The sequence below is a fragment of the Pelophylax lessonae genome (genome assembly GCF_965119305.1).
Source record: "Pelophylax lessonae genome assembly, chromosome: 2".
Taxonomy (NCBI): Eukaryota; Metazoa; Chordata; class Amphibia; order Anura; family Ranidae; genus Pelophylax; species Pelophylax lessonae.
Window position 1 is genome coordinate 161620543 of NC_138769.1, and position 24857 is coordinate 161645399.

Sequence of the window (24857 nt, forward strand, 5' to 3'; positions counted from 1 at the left end):
CCTCCTTGTCCGGCCTTCACGCTGTGTGGGGAGGTTCTGAGGGTGCTGCCTGGGGAAGCGAGCATAGAAGCCAGACTTCTGTGTTTACAAGTGACAGAAGAGCGGTAACAGTGAATATGGCCAACCCGGGGCCTATATAAAAGGTAGGGGCCTGGAGCTGCAGCTCCAATAGCCCCTACATTAATCTGGCCCTGAGGAGGAGGACGAGGTAGCCAACACTGCTTCTTTTCACAAATTTTAAATGAGGGTACACCCCAAAAGAGTGAGAAAGAGCAAAAATGGAACAATGGGTGGGTAAGGTCGGTATCCATTGCTATTCTGCACAAGGTACGGAAAAGTCCCGTGGGATCCATGCCTGGTTCATTTTAATGAACGTGAGCTTGTCCACATTGTCTCTGGACAGGCGGCTGCGCTTGTCTGTTATAACGCCCCCAGCCGTGCTAAATACCCGTTCAGATAATACACTGGCTGCAGGGCACGCCAGCACCTCCAAGGCGTAAAGGGCAAGCTCAGGCCATGTGCCCAATTTGGAGACCCAGAAGTTGAAGGGGGCAGACCCGTCATTCACTACATGTAGGCGTGTGCACACATACTGCTCCACCATGTTGGTAAAATGCTGCCTCCTGCTAAGACGTTCCATCTGAGCTGCTGGTGCTGCTGTTTGTTGTGGCGTGCTGACAAAGCTTTTCCACATTTCGGCCATGCTAACCCTGCCTTCTGAGGTGCTGGCGGTGCCCTGGTTGCGTTGGCGACCTCCTCCTCCTCCTCCTCTGCCTTGTGCTTCCACTGTGGCCCCGCTGTCAGATGGGAATGCCAGCAGCATGGCGTCTACCAGCGTGCGCTTGTACTCGCGCATCTTGCGATCGCGCTCCAGTGAGTGAATTAAGGACGGTACGTTGTCCTTGTAACGGGGATCCAGCAGCGTGGCCACCCAGTAATCAGCACAAGTTAGAATGTGGGCAACTCGGCGGTCGTTGTGGAGACACTGCAGCATGTAATCGCTCATGTGTGCCAGGCTGCCCAGAGGCAACGAAAGGCTGTCCTCTGTGGGAGGTGTATGGTCCGTGTCCTCTGTATCCCCCCAGCCACGCACCAGTGATGGCCATGAGCTGGCCTGGGTGCCACCCTGCTGTGAACATGGTTCCATCTCCTCCTCCAGCTCCTCCTCCTCCTCATCCTCCTCATCCTCCAGAACTGTGCCCCTGCTGGACAATTGCGTCCCTGGCGTTTGCGTGTGCAGGAACCCACCCTCGGAGCCCCTTGCGAATGACTGCCCTGAAAGCCTTGGAAATGTTACCTCTTCATCCTCCTCCTCCTCCTCATCCTGTGCCACATCCTCTTCCATCATCGCCCGAATTGTTTTTTCAAGGAGGCATAGAAGTGGGATAGTTAAGCTGAGAACGGCGTCATTGCCACTGGCCATGTTGGTGGAGTACTCAAAACAGCGCAACAAGGCACACAGGTCTCGCATGGAGGCCCAGTTATTGGTGGTGAAGTGGTGCTGTTCCGCAGAGCGACTCACGCGTGCGTGCTGCAGCTGAAACTCCACTATGGCCTGCTGCTGCTCGCACAGTCTTTCCAGCATGTGCAAGGTGGAGTTCCACCTTGTGGGCACGTCACATATGAGGCGGTGAGCGGGAAGGCCGAAGTTACGCTGCAGCGCTGCCAGGCGAGCAGCAGCAGGGTGAGAACGCCGAAAGTGCGCACAAACGGCCCGCACTTTCTGCAGCAGCTCTGACATATCGGGGTAGTTTTTAAGGAACCTCTGCACCACCAAATTCAGCACATGCGCCAGGCAAGGGATGTGCGTCAAACCGGCTAGGCCCAGAGCTGCTATGAGATTTCGCCCGTTATCGCACACCACCAGGCCGGGCTTGAGGCTCGCTGGCAGCAACCACTCATTTGTCTGCTGTTCCATGCTCCTCCACAACTCCTGCGCGGTGTGTGGTTTGTCCCCCAAACAGGCAAGTTGTAAAACTGCCTGCTGTCGTTTACCCCTGGCCGTGCTGAAGTTGGTGGTGAAGGTGTTACGCTGTCCGGATGAGGAGGCGGTAGAGGATGAGGAAGCGGAGTAGGAGGAGTTAGGAACAGGAGGCAAACTGAAGCGCCCTGCAATCCTCGGTGGTGGAAGGACATGCGCCAAATTGCTATCCGCCTCAGGCCCATCCGCCACTGCATTTACCCAGTGTGCCGTTAGGGAGATATAACGCCCCTGACCGTGCTTACTGGTCCACGTATCCGTAGTTAGGTGGACCTTGGCACAGATGGCGTTGCGCAGTGCACACCTGATTTTTTCCCCCACTTGGTTGTGCAGGGAAGGGATGGCTTGCCTGGAAAAGTAGTGGCGGCTGGGCACGACGTACTGTGGGACAGCCACCGACATAAGGTTTTTAAAACTGTGCGTCTCCACCAGACGGAATGACAGCATTTCAAAGGCCAATAATTTTGAAATGCTGGCATTCAGGGCCAGGGATCGCGGGTGGGTAGGGGGGTACTTCCTCTTCCTCTCAAGTGTTTGGGAGATGGAAAGCTGAACGCTTCCACGGGACATTGTGGAGATGGTTGTTGGTGACCCAGGTGGTGGTGTTGCTGACAGATCGTCTGTTTGCGGGGTGGCAGGTGCCGGTATCACTACAGATGTGGCTGGAGCGGCCGAGACTGCAGCAGAAGAGGAAGCAGGATGAGCCAGAGACGTTTCTTGGTTTTGAAGGTGTGTACTCCACTGCAGCTCGTGCTTTGCACTTAGATGCCTGATCATGCAGGTTGTGCTCAGGTTGAGAAGGTTCATGCCTCGCTTCAAGCTCTGATTGCACAGGGTGCAAACCACTCGTGTCCTGTCATCAGCACATTTTCTAAAGAACTTCCACGCTAGAGAACTCCTTTGAGCTGACTTTGGTGCGCTCGTTCCCTTGCTGCGTTGGGCAGTAGCGGGCGTAGTGTCTAGGGCACGGCCGCTCCGCTTCTGCACCCTGCTCCCTCTTCTGCTGTGCTGGTGGCTCTGTGCGACCACCGCCTCTTCCTCCAAACTACTCAGTTCACCTGCATGACGTTCATTCCATGTGGGGTCGAGGACCTCATCGTCCTCCACATCATCTTCCACCCAGTCTTCACCCCTGCCCTCCTTGTCGGTCTCCACAATGCTGAACGCCGCAGCAGTTGGCACCTGCGTTTCGTCATCATCGGAGACGTGCTGCGATGATCCTTGCATGTACTCATCTTGAGAAATAAGTGGTTGGGCATCGCTGCACTCAATCTCTTCCACTTCTGGGGCAGGGCTAGGTGGATGGCCCTGGGAAACCCTGCTGACAGAGTCCTCAAAAAGAATAAGAGACTGCTGTATGGCTTGGGGCTCAGACTGCTGGCCTGATTTGCAAGGGGGTGAGGTGAAAGACGGTTGGACATTGGCTGCAGGTGCCAACTCTGACCTTTCTGCAGTAGACTGGGTGGGAGACAATGTGAAGGAACTGGAGGCACTGTCAGCAGCAAACCAATCTACTATCGCCTCAACTTGTTCTGGCCTCATCACTTCTAGGGGCGTTTGATGCCCTACCAAATACTGATGCAGGTTCTGTCGCCTACTCACACTTGAGGAAGGTGTTTCACTTGTGCGTGTAGCTGGCACAGATCGACCATGTCCTCTCCTTGCAACAGGAGCTCTACCAGCAGCACCACGACCCAGGCCACGGCCCTTATTTGACGGTCTCCTCATATTTCTGTAATTTAAGATCTTGCCCTAGAAAGGTTTTTATTGAATAGCGGAATAGAAAATATGATCCAAAAAAAGTGTATGTATATCACACGTACACAACCACACTAGGCCCCAATTACTATTGTTTGTACCCCTAAAAGGCTAGGAGTAGGGGGAGTATGGAACAGGCAGCACCCTCAAACCTTCAGAAGTATGAGATGAACCCCAACAACTTGGAAAGGTGGATCTCTCTCACACGTACCGACACAGACTATCCCGCAATTCAATTGATCCTCAAAGGTTTTTATTGAATAGCGGAATAGGAAATATGATCAAAAAAAGTGTATGTATCTCGCACGTACACAACCACACTAGGCCCCAATTACTATTGTTTGTACCCCTAAAAGGCTAGATGAGGAGTAGGGGGGGTATGGAACAGGCAGCACCCTCAAACCTTCAGAAGTATGAGATGAACCCCAACCACTTGGAAAGGTGGATCTCTCTCACACGTACCGACACAGACTATCCCGCAATTCAATTGATCCTCAAAGGTTTTTATTGAATAGCGGAATAGGAAATATGATCAAAAAAAGTGTATGTATCTCGCACGTACACAACCACACTAGGCCCCAATTACTATTGTTTGTACCCCTAAAAGGCTAGATGAGGAGTAGGGGGGGTATGGAACAGGCAGCACCCTCAAACCTTCAGAAGTATGAGATGAACCCCAACAACTTGGAAAGGTGGATCTCTCTCACACGTACCGACACAGACTATCCCGCAATTCAATTGATCCTCAAAGGTTTTTATTGAATAGCGGAATAGGAAATATGATCAAAAAAAGTGTATGTATCTCGCACGTACACAACCACACTAGGCCCCAATTACTATTGTTTGTACCCCTAAAAGGCTAGGAGTAGGGGGAGTATGGAACAGGCAGCACCCTCAAACCTTCAGAAGTATGAGATGAACCTCAACAACTTGGAAAGGTGGATCTCTCTCACACGTACCAACACAGACTATCCCCCAATTTAACTGATCCCCAAAGGTTTTTGATTAAATAGCGGAATAGAAAATATGATCCCAAAAAAGTGTATGTATATCACACGTACACAACCACACTAGGCCCCAATTACTATTGTTTGTACCCCTAAAAGGCTAGGAGTAGGGGGGGTATGGAACAGGCAGCACCCTCAAACCTTCAGAAGTATGAGATGAACCCCAACAACTTGGAAAGGTGGATCTCTCTCACACGTACCAACACAGACTATCCCCCAATTTAACTGATCCCCAAAGGTTTTTGATTAAATAGCGGAATAGAAAATATGATCCCAAAAAAGTGTATGTATATCACACGTACACAACCACACTAGGCCCCAATTACTATTGTTTGTACCCCTAAAAGGCTAGGAGTAGGGGGAGTATGGAACAGGCAGCACCCTCAAACCTTCAGAAGTATGAGATGAACCCCAACAACTTGGAAAGGTGGATCTCTCTCACACGTACCAACACAGACTATCCCCCAATTTAACTGATCCCCAAAGGTTTTTGATTAAATAGCGGAATAGAAAATATGATCCCAAAAAAGTGTATGTATATCACACGTACACAACCACACTAGGCCCCAATTACTATTGTTTGTACCCCTAAAAGGCTAGGAGTAGGGGGAGTATGGAACAGGCAGCACCCTCAAACCTTCAGAAGTATGAGATGAACCCCAACAACTTGGAAAGGTGGATCTCTCTCACACGTACCGACACAGACTATCCCGCAATTCAATTGATCCTCAAAGGTTTTTATTGAATAGCGGAATAGGAAATATGATCAAAAAAAGTGTATGTATCTCGCACGTACACAACCACACTAGGCCCCAATTACTATTGTTTGTACCCCTAAAAGGCTAGATGAGGAGTAGGGGGGGTATGGAACAGGCAGCACCCTCAAACCTTCAGAAGTATGAGATGAACCCCAACAACTTGGAAAGGTGGATCTCTCTCACACGTACCGACACAGACTATCCCGCAATTCAATTGATCCTCAAAGGTTTTTATTGAATAGCGGAATAGGAAATATGATCAAAAAAAGTGTATGTATCTCGCACGTACACAACCACACTAGGCCCCAATTACTATTGTTTGTACCCCTAAAAGGCTAGATGAGGAGTAGGGGGGGTATGGAACAGGCAGCACCCTCAAACCTTCAGAAGTATGAGATGAACCCCAACAACTTGGAAAGGTGGATCTCTCTCACACGTACCGACACAGACTATCCCGCAATTCAATTGATCCTCAAAGGTTTTTATTGAATAGCGGAATAGGAAATATGATCAAAAAAAGTGTATGTATCTCGCACGTACACAACCACACTAGGCCCCAATTACTATTGTTTGTACCCCTAAAAGGCTAGATGAGGAGTAGGGGGGGTATGGAACAGGCAGCACCCTCAAACCTTCAGAAGTATGAGATGAACCCCAACAACTTGGAAAGGTGGATCTCTCTCACACGTACCGACACAGACTATCCCGCAATTCAATTGATCCTCAAAGGTTTTTATTGAATAGCGGAATAGGAAATATGATCAAAAAAAGTGTATGTATCTCGCACGTACACAACCACACTAGGCCCCAATTACTATTGTTTGTACCCCTAAAAGGCTAGATGAGGAGTAGGGGGGGTATGGAACAGGCAGCACCCTCAAACCTTCAGAAGTATGAGATGAACCCCAACAACTTGGAAAGGTGGATCTCTCTCACACGTACCGACACAGACTATCCCGCAATTCAATTGATCCTCAAAGGTTTTTATTGAATAGCGGAATAGGAAATATGATCAAAAAAAGTGTATGTATCTCGCACGTACACAACCACACTAGGCCCCAATTACTATTGTTTGTACCCCTAAAAGGCTAGATGAGGAGTAGGGGGGGTATGGAACAGGCAGCACCCTCAAACCTTCAGAAGTATGAGATGAACCCCAACAACTTGGAAAGGTGGATCTCTCTCACACGTACCGACACAGACTATCCCGCAATTCAATTGATCCTCAAAGGTTTTTATTGAATAGCGGAATAGGAAATATGATCAAAAAAAGTGTATGTATCTCGCACGTACACAACCACACTAGGCCCCAATTACTATTGTTTGTACCCCTAAAAGGCTAGGAGTAGGGGGAGTATGGAACAGGCAGCACCCTCAAACCTTCAGAAGTATGAGATGAACCTCAACAACTTGGAAAGGTGGATCTCTCTCACACGTACCAACACAGACTATCCCCCAATTTAACTGATCCCCAAAGGTTTTTGATTAAATAGCGGAATAGAAAATATGATCCCAAAAAAGTGTATGTATATCACACGTACACAACCACACTAGGCCCCAATTACTATTGTTTGTACCCCTAAAAGGCTAGGAGTAGGGGGGGTATGGAACAGGCAGCACCCTCAAACCTTCAGAAGTATGAGATGAACCCCAACAACTTGGAAAGGTGGATCTCTCTCACACGTACCAACACAGACTATCCCCCAATTTAACTGATCCCCAAAGGTTTTTGATTAAATAGCGGAATAGAAAATATGATCCCAAAAAAGTGTATGTATATCACACGTACACAACCACACTAGGCCCCAATTACTATTGTTTGTACCCCTAAAAGGCTAGGAGTAGGGGGAGTATGGAACAGGCAGCACCCTCAAACCTTCAGAAGTATGAGATGAACCCCAACAACTTGGAAAGGTGGATCTCTCTCACACGTACCAACACAGACTATCCCCCAATTTAACTGATCCCCAAAGGTTTTTGATTAAATAGCGGAATAGAAAATATGATCCCAAAAAAGTGTATGTATATCACACGTACACAACCACACTAGGCCCCAATTACTATTGTTTGTACCCCTAAAAGGCTAGGAGTAGGGGGAGTATGGAACAGGCAGCACCCTCAAACCTTCAGAAGTATGAGATGAACCTCAACAACTTGGAAAGGTGGATCTCTCTCACACGTACCAACACAGACTATCCCCCAATTTAACTGATCCCCAAAGGTTTTTGATTAAATAGCGGAATAGAAAATATGATCCCAAAAAAGTGTATGTATATCACACGTACACAACCACACTAGGCCCCAATTACTATTGTTTGTACCCCTAAAAGGCTAGGAGTAGGGGGAGTATGGAACAGGCAGCACCCTCAAACCTTCAGAAGTATGAGATGAACCCCAACAACTTGGAAAGGTGGATCTCTCTCACACGTACCAACACAGACTATCCCCCAATTTAACTGATCCCCAAAGGTTTTTGATTAAATAGCGGAATAGAAAATATGATCCCAAAAAAGTGTATGTATATCACACGTACACAACCACACTAGGCCCCAATTACTATTGTTTGTACCCCTAAAAGGCTAGGAGTAGGGGGGGTATGGAACAGGCAGCACCCTCAAACCTTCAGAAGTATGAGATGAACCCCAACAACTTGGAAAGGTGGATCTCTCTCACACGTACCAACACAGACTATCCCCCAATTTAACTGATCCCCAAAGGTTTTTGATTAAATAGCGGAATAGAAAATATGATCCCAAAAAAGTGTATGTATATCACACGTACACAACCACACTAGGCCCCAATTACTATTGTTTGTACCCCTAAAAGGCTAGGAGTAGGGGGGGTATGGAACAGGCAGCACCCTCAAACCTTCAGAAGTATGAGATGAACCCCAACAACTTGGAAAGGTGGATCTCTCTCACACGTACCAACACAGACTATCCCCCAATTTAACTGATCCCCAAAGGTTTTTGATTAAATAGCGGAATAGAAAATATGATCCCAAAAAAGTGTATGTATATCACACGTACACAACCACACTAGGCCCCAATTACTATTGTTTGTACCCCTAAAAGGCTAGGAGTAGGGGGAGTATGGAACAGGCAGCACCCTCAAACCTTCAGAAGTATGAGATGAACCTCAACAACTTGGAAAGGTGGATCTCTCTCACACGTACCAACACAGACTATCCCCCAATTTAACTGATCCCCAAAGGTTTTTGATTAAATAGCGGAATAGAAAATATGATCCCAAAAAAGTGTATGTATATCACACGTACACAACCACACTAGGCCCCAATTACTATTGTTTGTACCCCTAAAAGGCTAGGAGTAGGGGGAGTATGGAACAGGCAGCACCCTCAAACCTTCAGAAGTATGAGATGAACCCCAACAACTTGGAAAGGTGGATCTCTCTCACACGTACCAACACAGACTATCCCCCAATTTAACTGATCCCCAAAGGTTTTTGATTAAATAGCGGAATAGAAAATATGATCCCAAAAAAGTGTATGTATATCACACGTACACAACCACACTAGGCCCCAATTACTATTGTTTGTACCCCTAAAAGGCTAGGAGTAGGGGGGGTATGGAACAGGCAGCACCCTCAAACCTTCAGAAGTATGAGATGAACCCCAACAACTTGGAAAGGTGGATCTCTCTCACACGTACCAACACAGACTATCCCCCAATTTAACTGATCCCCAAAGGTTTTTGATTAAATAGCGGAATAGAAAATATGATCCCAAAAAAGTGTATGTATATCACACGTACACAACCACACTAGGCCCCAATTACTATTGTTTGTACCCCTAAAAGGCTAGGAGTAGGGGGGGTATGGAACAGGCAGCACCCTCAAACCTTCAGAAGTATGAGATGAACCCCAACAACTTGGAAAGGTGGATCTCTCTCACACGTACCAACACAGACTATCCCCCAATTTAACTGATCCCCAAAGGTTTTTGATTAAATAGCGGAATAGAAAATATGATCCCAAAAAAGTGTATGTATATCACACGTACACAACCACACTAGGCCCCAATTACTATTGTTTGTACCCCTAAAAGGCTAGGAGTAGGGGGAGTATGGAACAGGCAGCACCCTCAAACCTTCAGAAGTATGAGATGAACCTCAACAACTTGGAAAGGTGGATCTCTCTCACACGTACCAACACAGACTATCCCCCAATTTAACTGATCCCCAAAGGTTTTTGATTAAATAGCGGAATAGAAAATATGATCCCAAAAAAGTGTATGTATATCACACGTACACAACCACACTAGGCCCCAATTACTATAGTTTGTACCCCTAAAAGGCTAGGAGTAGGGGGAGTATGGAACAGGCAGCACCCTCAAACCTTCAGAAGTATGAGATGAACCCCAACAACTTGGAAAGGTGGATCTCTCTCACACGTACCAACACAGACTATCCCCCAATTTAACTGATCCCCAAAGGTTTTTGATTAAATAGCGGAATAGAAAATATGATCCCAAAAAAGTGTATGTATATCACACGTACACAACCACACTAGGCCCCAATTACTATTGTTTGTACCCCTAAAAGGCTAGGAGTAGGGGGGGTATGGAACAGGCAGCACCCTCAAACCTTCAGAAGTATGAGATGAACCCCAACAACTTGGAAAGGTGGATCTCTCTCACACGTACCAACACAGACTATCCCCCAATTTAACTGATCCCCAAAGGTTTTTGATTAAATAGCGGAATAGAAAATATGATCCCAAAAAAGTGTATGTATATCACACGTACACAACCACACTAGGCCCCAATTACTATTGTTTGTACCCCTAAAAGGCTAGGAGTAGGGGGAGTATGGAACAGGCAGCACCCTCAAACCTTCAGAAGTATGAGATGAACCCCAACAACTTGGAAAGGTGGATCTCTCTCACACGTACCAACACAGACTATCCCCCAATTTAACTGATCCCCAAAGGTTTTTGATTAAATAGCGGAATAGAAAATATGATCCCAAAAAAGTGTATGTATATCACACGTACACAACCACACTAGGCCCCAATTACTATTGTTTGTACCCCTAAAAGGCTAGGAGTAGGGGGGGTATGGAACAGGCAGCACCCTCAAACCTTCAGAAGTATGAGATGAACCCCAACAACTTGGAAAGGTGGATCTCTCTCACACGTACCAACACAGACTATCCCCCAATTTAACTGATCCCCAAAGGTTTTTGATTAAATAGCGGAATAGAAAATATGATCCCAAAAAAGTGTATGTATATCACACGTACACAACCACACTAGGCCCCAATTACTATTGTTTGTACCCCTAAAAGGCTAGGAGTAGGGGGAGTATGGAACAGGCAGCACCCTCAAACCTTCAGAAGTATGAGATGAACCCCAACAACTTGGAAAGGTGGATCTCTCTCACACGTACCAACACAGACTATCCCCCAATTTAACTGATCCCCAAAGGTTTTTGATTAAATAGCGGAATAGAAAATATGATCCCAAAAAAGTGTATGTATATCACACGTACACAACCACACTAGGCCCCAATTACTATTGTTTGTACCCCTAAAAGGCTAGATGAGGAGTAGGGGGAGTATGGAACAGGCAGCACCCTCAAACCTTCAGTATGAGATTGTGTTCACTGTACCCCACAAAGATTGAGTTCACTGCACCCCACAATGATTGTGTTCACTGCACCCCACAAAGATTGTGTTCACTGCACCTCACAAAGATTGTGTTCACTGTACCCCCCAAAGATTGTGTTCACTGCACCCCACAAAGATTCTGTTCACTGTACCCCACAAAGATTGTGTTCACTGCACCCCAAAAAGATTGTGTTCACTGCACCCCAAAAAGGATGTTGTTCACTGCACCCCAAAAAGGATGTTGTTCACTCCACCCCAAAAAGATTGTGTTCACTGCACCCCACAAAGATTGTGTTCACTGCACCCCAAAAAGATTGTGTTCACTGCACCCCAAAAATGATTTTGTTCACTGCACCCCAAAAAGGATTTTGTTCACTGCACCCCAAAAAGGATGTTGTTCACTCCACCCCAAAAAGATTGTGTTCACTGCACCCCAAAAAGATTGTGTTCACTGCACCCCACAAAGGATTTTGTTCACTGCACCCCAAAAAGATTGTGTTCACTGCACCCCAAAAAGGATGTTGTTCACTGCACCCCAAAAAGGATTTTGTTCACTGCACCCCAAAAAGATTGTGTTCACTGCACCCCACAAAGGATTTTGTTCACTGCACCCCACAAAGATTGTGTTCACTGCACACCAAAAAGGATTGTGTTCACTGCACCCCAAAAAGATTTTGTTCACTGCACCCCAAAAAGATTGTGTTCACTGCAGCCCAAAAAGATTGTGTTCACTGCAGCCCAAAAAGATTGTGTTCACTGCAGCCCAAAAAGATTGTGTTCACTGCAGCCCAAAAAGATTGTGTTCACTGCAGCTCACACACAGAAAAATGGATGTGGATCACTGACACCTGCCTATCTCCAATCCCACACCACACAGCAATATCGATTGTAGTTTGTAGAACACAGTTTCCCTAAAATTCAGCAGACTCTGTCCCTAACAGGATTGAGAAGAGATCGTAGATCAGGATTGAGTGCAGACCCCACCCCCCACACAGCAATATCGATTGTAGTTTGTAGAAGACACTGACCCTATATAATTCAGCAGACTCTATCCCTAAAATGCCTACAACTCGCCCTGCCTAAACACTCCGACCTGTCCCTCAATTCTATCCGGACACAAATGGTTTTTTCCTGCCTATCTTTCCCTAATCAGCAGCCAGCACGTTGATGTGTGCTCTGTCCCTGAATCTAAGCAGCATAATGACGCCGCTGCGGCTGCCTCGAACTTATAAAGACTTGGTCACATGCTTCAGACGGCCAATCACAGCTACTGAGACATTTGCAGGCATGGCTGGGATGGCTTAAGGCACACCAGTTAAACGATTGTTGATTGGCTGTTGAAAGCCCGCCATGAAAAGAGCGCCAAAGCATGCAAAACCCGGAAATAAAACGACCGAACACGGATTTTTACCCGAACATACAGTAAAGTGTCCGTGTCCGTGTTCGGGTACAAAAAATCCAATTATTCGGTACGAACACGAATAATACAGTCCGTGTTCGCTCAACACTAATCACAACCTGATTATATAACAGCTTTTTATGGATTATTATCTCCAGGGAAATTATAGACAATTGTCATTTTCAAATATGTCATGGGGAGGGAGGAGGTCGTGTTGATTTGTGTGGATTGATTAATAAAATGTATTATATTTATTGTATTTATTGAGTGAGTTTTTTCTGCTTTTCCTAGATTTTTTGGGCCCAGGGTAGCAATGAATCCCAACAGTGGTTCTCATCTTTCCCCACTCTAACCAAAATTACATTTTAAAAATGCAGGCATTTGACATACATTTTAAAAAGGCTGAACTCCAGGCAAAACAAAAAATGTTCTTGTAATGGGACACACTCTTCTCTCTGATGCTCATTCTTGTTCCTTGGCATCCTCATGCACAATGCAGGTTATTGGCCCTGCATTGTACTTGATGGTTTCAGAGTGCCTGTGACTGCTGGAAAGCCTGGTTGGAGAAAGCCTGCAGGAGGGCTAAAGTAAGTAAAAGTCTTTGGTATCCTAGCCATCAATGAACTGATATCCTAGCCATCAATGAACATTTGCCTCTTGCAGTGTAGAGGGAGCCCCACTGCATGGGCATTGTTTGTTTTCCCCAAAGTTCAGCTTTAAGAAGCAACTCCAGGGAAAATTCAATTAAGTGCCAATGATGTGCTGCAAATAAGCCACCATGCTAAGGCCAGAAAACACACTCAATTTACCTTAAACCCAGTTCTCTGTGATGTATTGCCACCAGATATCACACAGATTTTTACATGTGGGGTAGTTGTGTCTGCTTCAGGAGACCTGTGGTGTACAGCCTATTTTCTCTGTTTACTGCATCAAAAATCAGATTCAAACCTCAGAGGCACATCTGAAATGGATCTTAGTGTTGACATTTGATGGATCAGGCTTTCTGTATAGTGTGTTATAGGCATCAAGGTGTCTACCGTGTTTTGGAATATGTTTCCAGCATACCAAACAAATTAACAAATGGGGTACTAGTCATAGGGATTGGACTTGCATACTAAATAAATGCCTGGTTGAAAAACAGAACCCATTTGCGTCCTGTATGCATCTCAAGGCTTAATTTTTAGGTTTGCCTGGTGGTGTACCGTTGAAATACAGGTTGATACTGAAGTTTCATGTAGGAAACATTTGGGCGGTGGGTAGACACTGTATGTAGTTTTTCTAATAGCAGTCTCAGTGCATTTTGGAAATATCACTTTGAAATCCTGAACACTGAGTGCCTCCCTAATGTTTGCCTGTCACTACAGTAATGCAACCAGGATAAATGAAAGCTGAATTCTGGGTAAACAAGATATTGGGACATTAGCTAGGAACTAATAATCTACCTCCAATAATGTGTGTACTATTTGTAGATGCTGCTTTGTTCCTGAAAACTGTTAGATCCATTCACTACCTGACAGTATGTAAGCGTTAAAGTTCCGCCACTGAGACATCTGAGCTGGAACACAGTGATCACAGCGAGTCACTTGCTCTGCACCTCCACCATGTTTTGTTTTCAAAGAATATAAGGGGTTTTGTGATTGGACAAGGGGCACATGAATGTCACAATCTCCTTTTGTCTAATCACATAATATTCTGTAAAAAAATATTTTTAAATTTAGAATTAGTTAATAACAGAGCTGCAGAACAAGTGATTTGCTGTGCTGTGCTCCAGCCCCTATTGTCATTTTATAGCGACAGAGGTTCAGTGCTTACATCACTGTCAGGGAAGGCATGAATCTAACAGTTTTCAGAAATGAAGCAGCACCCACTAGTGGGACACACATTATTAGAGGTACTGAGCTAATGCCCCAATGTTGTTTTTTGCTCAGAGTTCAGCTTTAAGAAGGAGTTTGGTGTGACAGGCTTGTTGTAGGAAGGTCCCACACATGACTGAGTGACCTGCATGTTTTCCGCCAATGCCGCATGTAACAAGGCTTGTTCAGGCCTGCACAGTGGCCAAACTTTCAGTCCACAGCTTTTGTAGAACTCTGCTTCTACTGCACACGTGCATGTATTGTGTGCCTGAGACATAGACTGCCCTGAATACCCACTCACCATACTCCTGGTCACCTATCTCCGAAAGTGTGTTCTACATGAGATGCAAAGTGTAGCTTTGCTTATTGGGGTACTATCCTACTTTACTGCATCAGAGGTACCCAGGATCCACTCCACACACTTGAAGCAGCCACAAGCTCAGTCCAGCTCAATTTATTTTTTTTGGACATTTTCAATGCAGTTCAAATAAAGGATTTGGATTTCATTCAGAAAATAACAGTTTCTACCTCTGGATATTGCACCGTCAGCGCCCAGTAGTAGGAATGGCCATCTTTGAGTAGTAAGAACAAAATATATAATCAACCTACTGTTCCATTGAAAAATTAAAAAAAAAAAAAAACTAATCCTTTTTCCTTTTCCTTCCTGAGGGTCAGTTGGAACTTGGATTTCTATGAATCATGAATGCAAACATTGATGGGTGTGTCTACTTGTCTACAGCTATCTTTATCCTTTACCATGTCCAAGTTAAATAACTCCACTGGAACCGTGCGACTGCTTTTCCATGATATTCAGGGGCTGGGCTCACCCTCTAAGTGCATTAAAGTATTCAATTACTATAGATCACTTGGTGCTGATATTGTAGCCCTTCAGGAAACGCACTTCACTACTTTCACTCCCCGCTATATATATAAAGATTATCCCGTTTGTTACATTTCTCATGCTATGGAGAAAAAAACTGAGGGGTAGTGCTCTGTCACGACAGCTCTACTTTACAGAAACAAAAGTACTGAAAGATAAGAAAGGGCACTACTTGTTGGTAAAGGGACACCTGTGAGAGAATTTATTAACATTTTTTCATTTACTATGCCCCCAGTTCGAACCAGGTGGCCTTTTTCCACTCCTTACTTTGATCTTTAGCTCCAGAGTTTGAGGGAGAGGTTATTCTAACGGGTTACTCTAATTTGGCGCTGGATCAAATTTTAGACAAATCCCATACATCTCAGCTACAATCCCCCTTAATCAGAGCCAAAAATTTGCTCAACTGTTACACCACCATGATCCTATTGACGCTTGGAGGGAGGCCAATCCTACTGCTCGGGACTACTACCCTACCGATTGCTGTCCCGAAAAGAGACTTACAGCATTTACAATCAGAAGTTCTTCTTTTTATTTGGGACAATAAAAAACCTAGAATGAATAAATTGATGTTATATGTCTCGAAACCTAGTGGTGGACTTGGTCTCCCTAATTTACAAGTTTATTATCAATGGCTAATGGATCCACACCTCTTTGGGTCTCTATTGAAGCTCTCTCATGCCACCCTTTTGCTGTTGGTTCCCTAATGTGGCTTCCTGGCCACCTCCGCCCCCTATTTTATGTCCTATCTTGTCCTATTCCCTAGCGGTTTGACATGGCGTAAAACATCGAAAACCCCTGTCATTTCCACATACTCCACTGGCCCCCCTGCTTTACAGAAGAATCCAAAAAAGTAGACCGCACTCAGGAAAGTAAGATGAAAACAATCAAAACTCCTTTATTCTTCTTCGGTGTAGCAGACAGACAGTACAATGCACATAACAGACGTGCCCGGTTAACGCGTTTCACGAATTAAATCGCTTACTCATAACCATACACTGTGGAGCTGTGGAAGCCGACGTACATTTGTAGGTAAACCAAGGAAAAGGGAGGTGACCGAAGAATGTAATTACTTGCACCTAGAATTGATTAATTGATGAGAAACAGATGTAAGTTCAGCAAGTCCACAGTCCCACGGTGAAAGGCAGATAGATACAAAACTCCTTCACCCAGTGGGGGAATGGAGGTATACATACAAACGATATAAAACCATATTTATGAAAAATACAAAAAAAATAACATATATATGAAGATATAAAACAATGGCTGAAAAATCAGGAACCAAAAAATGAATAAAAAACTATTTTTCTTTTTCATCAAATGTTTTTGAATGCTTCAAACCCCGGTGGCGTAGACATGATAGAAAAAATGATAGAAAAAACACACTGTATACGTGAAAAATGGTCGTTCAGTGTGTGGAGAGAATCTTTAAAATGTGGATCGTAACTGTGTGAAAAAATCGTGCGTAAAAAAGATATAAATTGGAATAACATACCAAATATATTTACTGATATTGATCCCAAAAAAGGTTAAAATAAAAAATATATAAAAATGTGTAAAAAAAGTAAAAGTGAAAAATGCTGGTGAAAAAGAGGGAAAAGAAACCACAGTATTGACAATGGTTGAAAGCACGTAAATCCACATGAATGAAATGAAGTAGTGATAGTGAAAAGTGTGAAGAAAAAATATGAAGAAAAAATGAAGAAAAAATGTAGAAAAAATGAACTCATGAATTCATGAATATAGAAAATAATTGTAATGGTAAACAATCATGAGTGATAGATGCAATAGAAATGTGAATTGACATATTAATGAGGACGACTCATATGAAAAATATATATAAGGTGTAAAACACAAATTGTCACGCTTATCAGGGGATGAGTACCGAAAAAAAGTTTATAGGTTCCCAATTTTTACAGATGTATCTAAACTGACACCAAAATCGCCATGTATAAACTCACTAATTGAGAAGTAATTAATTGAAAATACATAATTCAGAGAATACACTCAAAAATAGAGAAACATATATGCAAAATATAGAAAAACCCTTTCATGAAAGTCGTTCTATGAAAGTATAGTCCGCTTGTTTGAGTGTATCAGTGAGTAATGGAACATATAAATATGGTGAAGATCCAGTAAACATCAATATGGCATGGAGGATCACCATATATAGAAAATATAATAATGTATAAACTGGAATGGCGGCATGGTGTCAAAGAAAAGGAAGACCCCCTCTTCCAAAGGTGACTATGTTATTTAAAAATTCATGAATGAATGTAGACATTATAACTAGTAACCATGATTGGCAATTTAGACAGCTTATTGGCCTTAAATGAATGCAAATTAATTGCAACAAAAAATTGACAATAGAGATAAAGTGACTGGTGCATACAATGTGTCAAAAAAAGAGGAGGAGCTCGGAGAAACTCGGAACGAACTCGAACGGAGCCTCGAAACAAGGGAATAATCATGGCTTGGCATGGGACTTAAAAAGTCTGAAAAAGGAGACCATTTAATTGAGAGGAAAAAGGAAGTAAGATAAAAAAGAAGAAAAAAAGAAGAAAAAAGAGAAAAAAGGGGGGAACTCTCGAAGCCATATGGAGCTATGTGACCAAATCCTACAAACCATATTAGATGGCAATCAAAAAACAGAAGCAAATGACTCCTGACATACAGCCATGAATAGCTGCGAGATCCATGGCTAAAAGCCAAAAGGAATTTTTTGTTGGAAAATAAATAAAAATAAAAATAAAAATAAAAATAAAAAACCGAAAAAAATTTTTCTTTTAATTAAAAATTTCAAAAAATCAAAAAATCAGAAAAACCAGAAATAAATGTATATGTATGAAAAAAGAAGAAAAGGGGAGAGGGAGACTTACTCATAAAAATGAGTGACGTCCCACTCGAAGTTTAATCCCTGTGGAATGCGAGTTTGAAGCCTAAAAATCCAAGAGACCTCCTTTTTACATAATATACGAAAAATGTCCCCGCCTCTAATAGGTTTAATGATGCGCTCTATGACCTGGACCTGTACTAGGGACAAGTCGCCTCCATGGTTATGATTAAAGTGGCGTGCCACATTGGTTGATTTAGATAGTCTGATGTCACTTAGATGTTCCCTGAACCTATCTTTAAGTCTGCGAGTGGTTCTACCCACATATTGTATCAAACAAGCCTTGCAGGTTATAAGATATATGACATATTCTGAATTACAGTTAAAAAACTTTTCTAGATGAAAAGTCCTTTCGCTCACCGAAGACTTAAAGATGTTTCCATGGAGAATATAAGGGCAGGTGACACAGTCGGTCATACCACATTTGTAGTTACCTCTACAGTGTAGCCAGGTAGGGGATTGTTTAGGTTTTTTGGAAAGATAAAGGCTGGGTGATAAGACATTGCCCAAAGTGACAGCTCTTTTGGCAACTATATTAACTCCCTCGTTTAGAATATTGGCACATATGTCATCAGTATTTAGAAGCGGTAAATGTTTCTGAATGATTGTTTTGACTTTGTAAAATTCTAAACTATATGGGAGAGACAACGTAATGGAGGGCATAGGTTTAGAATTTTCTGTGTGGGTAAATGAAGAGCTTTACAGCCCTGAATTCTCTTCTGGCATGACACAGATGCCATTTCTTTGGTGGCTTAATAAGGGGCTTTTCAGGATAGGTGACTACCTCAATCGCGACCAACCACACTCTTCATTTTAAAGATATGCCCTCGACTGAATTATTCTGACACAATCAGCTTATTTCTTTTATACAATCTAAACTCAACTTACTAAAGAGACCCTATAAAATTACGCTTCTACGTTGGTATCTAGTCCTGACTAGAGTTGTGAAGATGCACCCGTCTGCATCTCCCATTTCATTTAGGCACTGTGGCTAGATGGGTACAATGTATGATGTTTGGTGGCAATGCCCTGTAGTCACTAGATTCTGGATTTGCATATTTAATCTGATACACTCAGTGACAGGAGTTAATAGCTGTAGATCCCTGGAACCAGCACTTTTTCAAAAACTTCCCAAGGAGGTTCCCAAGAAATTGACAAAACAAATTACCTATATATTCCTAGCAGCCAGAATAACTATTTTTAAATACTGGAAGCAGTAGACGGTTCCCCTTGAATACGTAAAGAATAAACTTAACTGGATAATGGTTAATGATAGACTTACCTGTATTCTCTACAACTCTACCAAGAAATTTGATGCGATATGGGATCCATGTATGACTGACTCCCCCTTCTTTCGTTTACTTTCCCCTGATCTACTCTCCTTTTTCCTACCTTTTTTCCTCTTTCTCACAATTTCTCCTCTCTTCGCTTATACGATTTCCTCAAAAACTACATAATATTTTGATGAAACATATAGTTCTATACGGACGATACAAATAGGAATGTCATATGGGGTTCAGCTTTATCCTTTTTTTTTTTTTTTTTTTACTCTTGCATACTGTCTGGTTACCCCGATTGATAATTCTATCGGGATTACTCGTTACTGGAATATCCCTGTTTATCGTTAGGAGATTCATGAACAACTTAAAGAAAATACATTCCTGTACTTGTATTTGATCTCATATCCGTTTGCACTATCGTTCAAAAATTGTGCATTTTTGATACAATCTTACTACCTCAATAAAAACATTGAAATATAAATGAATAAGAATAAAGCAAACATGTAAAAAATACCATATATAAAAAATATAAGTGGTTAAAATATTTATGTCTAATCGAAATAGCAGAGCTATCGAGGCTAATATAAAAAATAACATTTATATTATATATAAAGGACTCTTCTCTCATTTTATGTCTTAAGCTCATATCCCCCTAAATTAATCAATTAATCAAACAACAAACTAAACTAATAGCTGTATACTATACAATAAAGCAAAACTCTTGGGACATAACAAAAAATGTATCTCGACTAAAAAAAAAAAAAAATAACCTAACCATTGCTAAAAAAACAATTATTGTCCCATTCAATGTTGAGCCCCTTTGGGCAATGGGTTTTGAGCTCATAAATCCAGAGGGTCTCCTGCCTGGAAAAATGACGTACAATATTGCTGCCACTCCAGTGTGGTACAAAGGATTCAATCCCAATAACCTTAAGACAGGATGAGTCCCTATTATGTTTCTGAGAAAAATGGTTAAATAAGCTATGCTTGTGGGCCCTATTCCAACATTAGTAAGATGTTCCCCTATCCGCACTTGTAGGGCCCTTTTGGTCCTCTCTATCCCGGCCCTTTTGCTGAGACCGGTAAAGCAGAGACGAGATGATGCTGCGGCTGCACAGAGAGGCGCAGGATCTGTAGGAGGAGTCCTATCCCCTTGTCTGCTACCGACTGCTGAGACAGGGAGGGGCAGAGGTAAGCCTCTCTGTGGCTGCAAAGATAAGTGCAGGATCTGGCGGAGGAGTTCTGTTGTCCTTTTTGCTGCCAACTGCTTAGACAAGGGCCTTGTATTTGACACGTGTTCTAGAAGGTAGATCACATTTTTGGTGGAACATGTTATAAAACTATCATGCTTATACTGTAGGTCTTATCAGTAACTGTGGAGTGAAAACTTTTGAGTCCTTACTGTATTTGTGCTAAAAAGAGCTATGCTGAGACTAACTGAACCTCAGACTTCATTAACATGGCCACACAGCAGTAACAGCCACTGGCAAGAATCAGTAGATTATATAGACGATATGCTGCCTGCACACACTGAGTGCGAACAGCCCCTTCTGGCTGCGGCGGCTAATAGATTTGTACTCTGTACAAATCAATGGTTGCCGCGGCTTCTGTTTGCATGTAATTGCTCATCTGTAGCCTAACTTGTAGCATTCTATATGCATCAGCATTGCTGTTTGCAGGGCCTTGTTGAAAAAAACCTTTATCATTCTGATGATGATTCTCCAAGAATGCAACATTATACAGATAAATTCATATGCATGATGGGGTACAGGTAGTTTGCAGCGTTCAGAAGATACTAAGCTCTGCCCCTGGATGCAGCAACACTCTGTGCTATGGCGGCATACAAACTGGCCAATCAACTGTGGCAAGTTTACGTGCGAGCAAAACTCAACAGAAACTCAGACCTTGAGCGCAAACTAAACACACGCAGGATTGGTCACAGGCTCTATTCCTATGTAACTGGCGGTAAGAATCGGACGGTGGTGGCTGCTGTGCGGCTGTGTGAATGTAACTTTAGAATTTTTTTTAAAGCTTAACCCTCCCCCCAAACTTGACCCCTATGGAAACAACAAAATCTTAAACACTCCTAAAGATAGCTTTAACGCTTAATAACTTTTTCTTCTAAATAATCACCTTGTACAGGAAGAAGAGTGTCTACATCAAAATCACACAGTGCCCTTGTTGAGCTGTCACACTGGGATTTAGACTTTTTTTTTAAATTTTGAATTTAATTTAAATTCAACACCAATCCTTGGGGTATATTCATACGCGTATACCAATCCCGGGGGTTCCTTGTTGCAGTCACTGACACTTGTGTCTGACACTTGTGTTTGAGATTATTATTGCAGTCACTGACACCAATGTTTGGGGATGTTTTTGCAGTCACTGAAACCAATGAATTGCAGTCACTGTATTTCCAGCTATACATTTTGCAAAGTTTTTTATTTATTTATGTAAAACCTTTATCTCAAAAGGAAAAAAAAATGTGTTTCCTGTAACTGCTTTTAAAGTATTAGCAGGAGTTTGACTTCAATTTGTTAGTGTATCTAAAACTGTTATTAACACCCCCTCCAGACTGACAATGCTGCTGTCCAAAGATGGTGTGTTACTGGCCAGATCACCAGATGAAAACAGAGGGAAACAGCATAAAAAAAGAAATCAAAAGCAGCTTCCACATCTAATGACCTGCAATATATTACATTTTTGGTTTTAGGTTTAATACTATTTCAAAACCTAAAGTGGGAGTAAACTTCCATCTCTGACTTTTACCTACAAGTAAGCCTATAATTAGGCTTACCTATAGGTACTGTAAAAATCCTCTAAATGTGCACTGTTTAGGAGATATTTACTGTACAGGCAGCTGGTGACATCACCAGAGCATGCGCTCTGAAGGAACGGCCACCCGGGCCGTTCCTTCAAAGTCCTGTGCTGTAAGCGGCGGCTCCCGCGGGAGTGACGTCATAGTGCCTTCGGCCACTTACACAGCCTGAGTCTGCGAACCCGGAAGGAAGACCAGGTGAAGATGAAAGCCCACTCAGTGATGACAGTGCGGTGCTGGTGGGCTTCATTTCAAGGAAATTTTCACATAATGTGCTAGTATACGATGCATACTAGCACATTATGGATTTTCCTTGCAGGTTGCAAAAAAAAAACACACACCAGTTTACTACTTAACAGAAAAGCCTTCTAGTTACAATTTACGTAATAAAGTTTCCTTTTCGTGATTTGAGAGTTTAAAATAGACATTTTGTATTGGGATAAGCACTTACACTAAAGTAACTTCAGCTATAAAGTTCAATTCAGCTATAATTTTGAATCTTGACCTTGTGCAATGGTTCAACCCTCACGTATTCATTGGGGGGGGGGGGGGCGTTTACTAAAACTGGAGCATGCAAACTCTGGTGCAAATGTGCATAGAAACCAGCTTCCAGGTTTTTTATGTCAAAGCCTAATTGAACAAGTTGTAGTTAGAAGCTGATTGGCTATCATGCACAGCTTCACCAGATTCTGTATACTCCAGTTTTGGTAAATCTCCCCAATTGTTGCTCCTATTTGAGGGGGGGGGGGGCACCATTGTGAAATTGCACACAAGGCACTATTTAGCCTAAGGCTGGCAATGTTCTTGATCTCACTCATTGGAAGAAGTTCTTTCTCATTATTAGGTTATGATTTTTTGCCTTGTGCAAAATGATTACCATCCAGTGTTATGTGGTGGAAATTAATGGGGTCTGGTGCAAAGAATTACGCTTGGTGCGGGGAGAACTTCACTGCGCTGAAAAGCGCACTTGCGGATCTTAATACGCGCCAAGTGCCATTAATCCTTTGTATTGAAAAGTACAATGTACAGCTCTTTTGTATAAAGAAATCCTAGTGCACTCAGGGACAAAGAGAGAAAACAGGCAAAAAGCGGTGTCACGGTCGATGTCAATAGAAGCAGACCTTCTCCAACACAGGACACTTGTTTATTTATGCTCAGGCAAAAAGGGGTTTACAGGGGGGGGGGGGAGTCAACACAACCAATCACAGACATGTATATTTTCAGAAGTACAATAGAAATGGGAGTGTATGTAAATGAACCATTGAGCAGTGTGCAAGAGTTTCAAGCAGTTGTGTGCTAGGATGTGGATTCTCATGAACACGGCCACGTCAATACATATGCATTCACTCCCGTCAAAACCTGTTAGAGTGAACCCTTTATAATATAGTTCATAAAAAACATGTTTGATAGTGATAATGCCACTGTTCCAATAATTGAGACTATATCTGCGAATCTGGATCAAGCATAATAGAAAGCCACCAGCCATTATTCCAGCAAAAGGGCAGATACTTATCAAAATGATAATAATTCCACATGACAAACACATCTTCACCAGTTAATACCTGGGCCCCGGCTGGCTGATATACATTTGCGCGGCGGAGTTCACATCGCACTGCCATAGATCCGGACTGGTGTTCGCTAGCTGCTCAGAGCACCCACCATTCGGGAGATCAGAAAAGTGGTATGAAGTGTCCATTTAATGGAAGGTTTCCACAACTACAGGTCTTTCCTCAATGCCAGTTAAAGCCATATTCGTTGTGCATAGCGAATACTGGTAAATTGACACTGGGAGACATACTGGCAATTTAAAGCGGAGTTACACCTAAAAGATGAACTTACGCTCTTTTGCTCCCCCCCCCTCCAGTGCCACATTTGGCACCTTTCAGGGGGGAGGGAGGAATGGATACCTGTTTTTGACAGGTACCCATCCCCACTTCTGGGATACGGTGCCGCTGCGCCGTCCCTCGGATGTTTGTCCCCCTCCTCCTTCCCCCGCCGCTGAGCCAATAGGACTGCACAGCACGCTTCACTGCTGGGTTCCCTTACCGTCAAAGACGGCGGCAGCACCCGACAGCCAATGGAAACATCGACTGCGATGTCGACATCGCTGGACTCCAGGACAAGTAAGTGCCCTAATATTAAAAGTCAGCAGCTACAGTATGTGTAGCTGCTGACTTTTAAATTTTGGAGGGGGTGGAGGGGGAGGTGGAACTCCGCTTTAACTAAAAACACATCCTGAAAAATGTCCACATAAATATTAATAAAATTTCCACAACAGTTAGTACCTGTTGTACCATAATTATTTTCTTCTGAGAACAGTAGGGATGTAGTTGTTAAAGTACAAAAGACTCTGTTTTTTCATTGTGGTACACTTGTACACTGATGAGCTGGAGATGTGCTGAATAAATGTTCATATATGTTTTCTGTGACTCACCCTGAGTAAAACAAGGATGACTAAGCATGTCTGAGAAGCAGAAGTACTGCCGGTGAGCACCGTGAATGCATTCTGACATTTTAATGAAAATGCTGCCATTGGAATGTTGAATCCTTGCCTTTTATTTTATTTCATACGTGGATTGAATTCTGTAAAGCTCGCCCTTATTCAT